The sequence below is a fragment of the Otolemur garnettii genome, unplaced genomic scaffold, assembly GCF_000181295.1.
Source record: "Otolemur garnettii isolate 467f Iridium unplaced genomic scaffold, OtoGar3 scaffold00016, whole genome shotgun sequence".
Classification (NCBI taxonomy): domain Eukaryota; kingdom Metazoa; phylum Chordata; class Mammalia; order Primates; family Galagidae; genus Otolemur; species Otolemur garnettii.
In genome coordinates, this window is record NW_003852411.1 from 29,851,211 (window position 1) to 29,858,297 (window position 7,087).

Here is a 7,087-nt window from a genome sequence, read left to right on the forward strand (position 1 = left end):
AAAAAAAAAAAAAAGATACCAATTAGGCCAAGTGCTGCAGCTCATACCTGTAATCCTAGCACTCTGGGAGGCTGAGGCAGGTGGACCGCTTAAGCTCAGGGGTTTAAGACCGGCCTTAGCAAGAACGAGGCCCTGTCTCTACCACAAACAGAAAAAATCAGCCAGGTGCTGTGGTGGGCACCTATAGTCCCAGCTACTCAGGAAGTTAAGGCAGAAAGATCACTTGAGACCACAATTTTGAGGTTGCTGTGAACTATGATGATGCCATAGCACTAAACCCCAGGGCAACAGAGTGAGACCCTGTCTCAAAAAAATAAAATAAATAAAATAAACATACCAATTGTCAGGCACAGTGGCTCACACCTATAATCCCAGCACTCTGGGAGGCTGAGGCAGGCAGATGGCGTAGGCTTACAGGTTCAAGACCAGCCTGAGCTAGAGTGAGACCTCATCTCTAAAAATAGCCAGGTGTTGTGGTGGGAGCCTATAGTCCCAGCTACTCGGGAGGTTGAGACAAGAGATTCACTTGAGCCCAAGAATTCGAGGTTGCTGTGAGCTATGATGCTACCGCACTCTACCAGTGGTGACAAAGTGAGACTCTGTCTCAAAAAATAAATAAATAAATAAATAAAGATACCAATTAAAGTTGGTACAATTAAGGAAGGACAGGCACTATGGCTCATAACTACAACTCCAGTACTTTGGGAGGCCACGGTGGGAGAACCGCTTGAGACAAGGAGCTCAAGACCACCCTGGGTTAAGACCTTAGGCAAGACCCCACCTCCACAAAATTTTTTGTTTAATTAGCTGGGTGTGGCATACACCTATAGTCCTAGCTACTCAGGAGGCTATGGCAGAAGGATCACTTTAGTCCAAGAGTTTGAGGTTACAGTAAGCTATGATCACACCACTGCACTCCAGTCTGAGCAAAAGAGGGAAAATTTGTCTCTTAAGGAAAGAAAAAAAGTTGGTACAGTTGAAAGTCATCACTAGAATACAACCACCTGGATCCTTCTGTTTCTCTAGACCAGCAGTGGTTCTCAACCTTCCTAATGCTGCTGCTCTAGACATATGACTAACATGAAAAAAACCCTAGTGAACTTTATTTACCCGTGGTTTTATACATGTATAATAAATGGTCATCCTTAATTCTCCCTTACTATATGCCCCAAAATATCCAAATTGAGCACACACTTATTCCCTAATAAATTACCAATCCCAAATTTTTAAAACCAATTTCCTAGATTTAGTATACATTTTTTAATCCACTGTAGTTCTGAAAGGCTATCTTATCAAATTCCTTTTTAAATCATGAATCATCTATTTGCCAAAGTGCTTCCACAGAAGGACAACCAACACTGTTATTCTAGATCTAGTTCTCATGCTCAAGAAAGAACTGGTTGGTAAAATGGAAAGAATAGGAGTCCTTGGAGAAAGTTAACATTCACCTTGGAATGTTAGCTTAGATAAGGAATACTAAGCATAATCAGACCACATACTCAAAACTTTATAGAGAAACAGCTAAAGGAAATTAAAAGATCTCATATGAAATCCTACCTACATAATGAACACAGCAACAGTGAATAAGAAAGGAGTAATGTCCAAAGAAACTAAAAACTGGCTAGATACCAGTAATTAACCCACATTTAACAAGAGAAATATAAAAGGTAGAAGAAGGGCCACATAACCAAGAAAAAGAGCAAATGGCATAATTTGCTAAGAAAAATCAGGAGACTGGAACCCAGAATGAGCTAAGGCTTGCAAAAATTTTCAAGGCCAACAAAAAGGAGCTTTTAAAATTGTATTCTGGGAAAGAAAGCCTCCTAACTGGGATGGACAATTTTATGCTAATTGATGACAAAGTGGGAAACAGATTGTGCAACCATTTTATGTCAAAGAAAATGATTATCAGAATGAAAAAGAGAGAACAAACATGGATCTGAAAGAACCAAAACCCTGAAGAGATGAGGAAATTGTAAAATATCACTTAAAATTCCAAATGCATTTATGGCTCCTAGCCCAGATGAATTAAATCCCATGACTAAAAGAGATAACAGAAGAAACATAAACACTGTTCTGATAATCTTTTAGAAATACTGGTATGGAAAGTGGAGTGATGTGACACGTAATTATTGAATTCAAATGTTCCTTAAATTTCAAAAATAATTGAAACCATAGCCTGGTTAGTCTACTATTTTGAAGGTAAAAGGGATATTATTTTTGAAAAATAACAACATTATTTCCAGTCCCCATGATCTTCTAGAATCTTGCCATTTAGCCCCTACCTTTGAACCTGGGCAGGACTTCATGACTGATAGCAAGAAACAATGCAGCAGAAGTGATGCTACATGACTTTTGAATTTTCCTTTTTCTCTCATGTTATAAGGAAGCCAAAGTAGCCCATACAGAGATTAGGTGGAAAGGCCTCTTTGAAGAGAAAAAAGGGCCCCTCCAACAACCAGAATCAACCCAAGACATGTTGAGTTAATGGATGTTCAGATTATTTCAGTCCCTAGCCTTTGTGTTTTTCAGCTGAGGCCCCAGATATCATGGAGCAGAAACTGTCCTCGCTCTTACATGTTCAAACAATAGAGGATAATATAGAAAGTCAAGATTATTTTAATTCACTTATAGAAAAGACAATCACTAGGAGCCAATATGATATCCCTTTGGGAAAAATTTTTCTCAGGAAATACAAAGATCCTTTTGAACAAAGTTTATATCTTATTTATCTTTGCATTTCAACTCCTAAAAGAGTATCTAGCATGCCATAAGCAATAAAAAAAAAACTACCAATGTATAGCCGGGCGTTGTGGTGGGCGCCTGTAGTCCCAGCTACTCAGGAGCCTGAGGCAAGAGAATCACCTAAACCCAGGAGTTGGAGGTTGCTATGAGCTGTGTGATGCCATGACACTCTACCGAGGGTGATAAAGTGAGACTCTGTCTCTAAAAAAAAAAAAAAAAAACTACCAATGTGAACTTTATTAATTTTATTTCCTTTTTTGACTATACAGTAGAATGTTAGTCAAAGGAAAGCTAGAGACACTAAATATATGAATTTCAGCAAGTGATCTAACAATTGTGCTGCAAACAATACCATAAAGAAAGTAAAAGAATTTCTCCAGAGAAGATCACAAATGACCAATAGGCACATGAAAAGATGCTTAACAACAACCCTAATCTTTTACTTCTAGGCCTCTTTCAAAAAACTCTAAAAGTTGGTAATAGAAAATGTGATTTCAGATAACTCATATATCTTTCCCTGAAGTATCACTCTGGAAACAGCCTATGTTCCCTATTTCTTTTTTTCTCCACAAGTATATCTGGAGTTATATAACTAGAAAAGCAAATGGAGTACAGAAAGGCTCACCTCACCAGTTTACTACCATTCTTTATATGACCTGTGAATAAAAGGCTAAGGCTTTAAAAATAGATTCAGAATAATTTGGGAAATTCTTCATCATTGAAATTCTCTCTTAAAAAGAAATTTCAACATGAAGTAGCCAAAATTGAGATCACTTATTAGTCTTCTTCTGTTTTAGTAGAATATCTAGTTTCTACAATCAGGATTATTCCTGGAATCTGGCTTGAAAAAAACTGAAGGGTTGTGGTATTTGTGGAGGTGGTTAAAAAATGGCCAGCCTCCCTGGCAAGAACCCAAGTAAAGAGGGAAGCAGAGCTCAAGATGCTTTGCTGGGTTAGCTTCCCCCTCCCCTCAAAAAGCAGATGCCCAGGTACTTTTCTTTAAAGACACCAGCAAAAACAGATATCAATGCCACCTCTGAAGACAAGATAAACAAATGTATGCCTATGTATATGCATATACTTACATACATAAAAAGGAGGGGTGTGAAACTGTGCAAGCATATGTATGCACACACGCACACCCTACCTCTATCCAATTGAGAGGGCTTAAACGCAATGAGCACATCTAGCACCCAGATATTGATTTCACAGGAGTCATCTTGAAGAACTCCTATTGGTCAAATTTGGGATCATTTACCATCAAAACAAAAATGAATAGTATAACTCTTTGGGCAAAATAAGAATCCTTGAGTCTATACTGGTAAAGAAAGTAAGCTTTACCCTATCATAATAAATAAATCTAGAACGTATATGGAGTCAGAAAAATTACATTTGGCAACCATCATAGTAATAACTGATTTAGGCTGAAAGCAGTGGCTCATCCCTGTAATTCTAGCACTCTTGAGAGGCTGAGACTAGAGGACTGCTTAAGCTCGGGAGTTTAAGACCAGTGTGAGCAAGAGACCCCATCTCTACTAAAAACAGAAAAAATTAGCCAGGCAATGTGGCATTCACCTGTAGTTCCAGCTACTTGGGAGGCTGAGGTGAGGATGGCTTAAGCCTAGGAGTTTAAGGTTGCTGTGAGCAAAGCTAATGCCAAAGCACTCTAGCCTGGAGCAACAGAGTGAGACTCTGTCTTACTTAAAAAAAAAAACTAATTACCACCAACAGACCCTAGTAAGTAAACATCTAATGACAAATAGAATATTTAGAGTTTCAAAGTTTCTTTCCACAAAATACATATCAATTAATAAATACAACATCCCTATTCAGTAACTTTACAGTACAGAAACCTAGCAGACAAATCTCAACCAGTGATAAAAGTTAACATCACCAGTAATGGAATAAATCATCACCATGTGCCTCCTGATACAGTGTACTGGGAAGAGTACACTTCAGGGGTATTCTTGCCAAAAATGAATAAACCACAAGAAAACATCAGACAAACCCAAACTGAGAAACATTCTAAAAATGTCAAGGTCATAAAAGATAAGGAAAGACTAAAAAACTATTTCTTACTGAGGAGATTAAAGACACATGGTTAGTAGATGTAATACATAATCTTAGGTTTGATCTTAGGACATTAATGGGGAAACTGGCAAATCTGTAATGGAATCTGAAATTTAGAGGGTAACAATCTGGATCAATGTTAAATTTCTAATTGTGATGGTTTTATTGCAAAAAGTGTCTTTCAATTATGGAAACACCCAAGTATGAAGGAGTTGCGGTAAGCAGAATGATGGCCCTCCTAACGATGTCCACGTTCTAACCCCTAGACAAGGGTCCTCAAACTTTTTAAACAGGGGGCCAGTTCACTGTCCCTCAGACCATTGGAGGGCAGGACTGCAGGCCCCGAGACAAACCGGCTGCTAAGCAGGACAGGCAGCAGCGGCAAAAACACCCAGCAGGCTAGATAAATGTCCTAGGCAGGCTGCATGTGGCCCGCAGGCCGTAGTTAGAGGACTCTTGCCCTAGAACCTGTGAATATGTTACCTTCTATGGCAAAGGGAAATTAGCATTGCTAATAAGCTGACCTTGAAATAAGACTACCCTACAATACTCAGATGTGCCCAATATAATCCCAAGGGTCTTTAAAAGTAAAAGAGGCTGGCAGATGAAGGAAGTCAAAGAAGCAATGTAGTGGAAGCAGAGTCAATGTGATGTGATAGAAGACCTTGATCCACTATTGCTAGTTCTGAAGATGGAAGGAGGAGGTCACAAACCAAGGATTTTACGTGACTCTAAAAGCTGGAAAAGGCAAGAAAATGGATTCTTCTCTAAAGCCTCCAGAAACCAACACGGCCATGCCAACACCTTGATTTTAGTCCAGGGAAATGTGTGTCAGACTTCTGGCCTATAGGTCAGAACTGTAAGATAATAAATCTGTGTTGTTTTAAATAGCTAAGTTTGCAGTAATTTCTTATAGCAGCAAATAGAAAATTAATATAAATAGTCGTGCCTAGTGGAGGGTGCCTGTAGTACCAGCTACTTGAGAGGCTAAGGCAAGAGAATCACTTAAGCTCAAGAGTTGGAGGTTGCTGTGTGTGATACCATGGCACTCTACCGAGGGTGATATAGTGAGACTCTGTCTCGAAAAAAAGTCGTGCCGGGAAGGGAAATGTTGCTGTAACAAAATACTGATACCCAAAATGTCAAGTGGTTTTCAAACTGGGCAGTGAGAAGAGATCGAAAGAATTTTTAGGACCATGATTAAAAAAAATAAAATCTAGACTGCCTTGGAAAAAAAGTTAGTAGAAATATGGATGTTATAGTGATAAGGATGTGGTGAAACTGGAACCCTCATCTGGTGGGAATGTAAAATGGTATAGCCACTTTGGAAAGTGGCCTGGCAGTTCCTCAAAATATTTATCTAGAGTTATACTCTAGGTATATACCCAAGAGAAACAAGGCACATGTCCACACAAAAATTCATATACAAATGGTCACAGGAACATTATTCATAATAGCCAAAAAGTGGAAACAACTCCAATGTCCGTCAACTGATAAATGAGTAAATAAAATGCGGTATGTCCATACAATGGAATACTATTCAGCCATAAAAAGGAATAAAGTATTGATACATCATGCTAAAACATGGGTGAATTTATAAAAACATTATGCTAGCTGGATGTGGTGGCTCATGCCTGTAATTCTAGCAATTTGGGAGGCCAGGGCAGAATGATTGCTTGAGGCAGGCATTTGAGACTAGCATGGGCAACATAGCAAGATGCCATCTCTACAAATAAAACAAAACTAGGCAGGCATGGTGGCGCACAGCTGGAGTCCCAGTTACTCAAGAGGCTGAAGCAGGAGGACTGTTTGAGCTCAGAAATTCAAAGTTACACTTAGCTATGATCAGAAGGCTGTATGCCAGTCTGCGCAACAGAGAGAAAGTCTGTTTCTAAAAAAAGAAAAAAAGAAAAGAAAGAAAAGAAAAGAAAAACCAAAAACATTATACTAAGCAACAGCCAACCACAAAGAACCACATAATGTACAAGTCCATTTATGTGAAATGTTCAGAATAGACAAGTTTAAAGACAAAAAGTAAAAAAGTGGCCATCTAGAGCAGGGGTGGATGGTGGACAGATTGGTGGTGATAACTAAGAGGTATACAGTTTCTTTTTGGGGTGATGAAAATATTCTAAAATTGATTGTGGTAATGATTACACAACTTTGGATACACTAAAAGCCACTGAATGGTACACTTAAATGTGTGAATTGTATGGTATATAAATTATATCTCAAAAGTTATTAAAAATATGGATGTTGGCTCGGCGCCTAT

The 7,087-nt window shown here is 38.6% G+C and overlaps 1 protein-coding gene across 1 annotated transcript in view; it reads right to left on the reverse strand.

Annotated features, from left to right (window-relative positions):
- Positions 1-7,087, reverse strand: part of SDHC (succinate dehydrogenase complex subunit C) — a 49,158-nt gene that overhangs the window by 24,902 nt on the left and 17,169 nt on the right. The window lies entirely within an intron of this gene.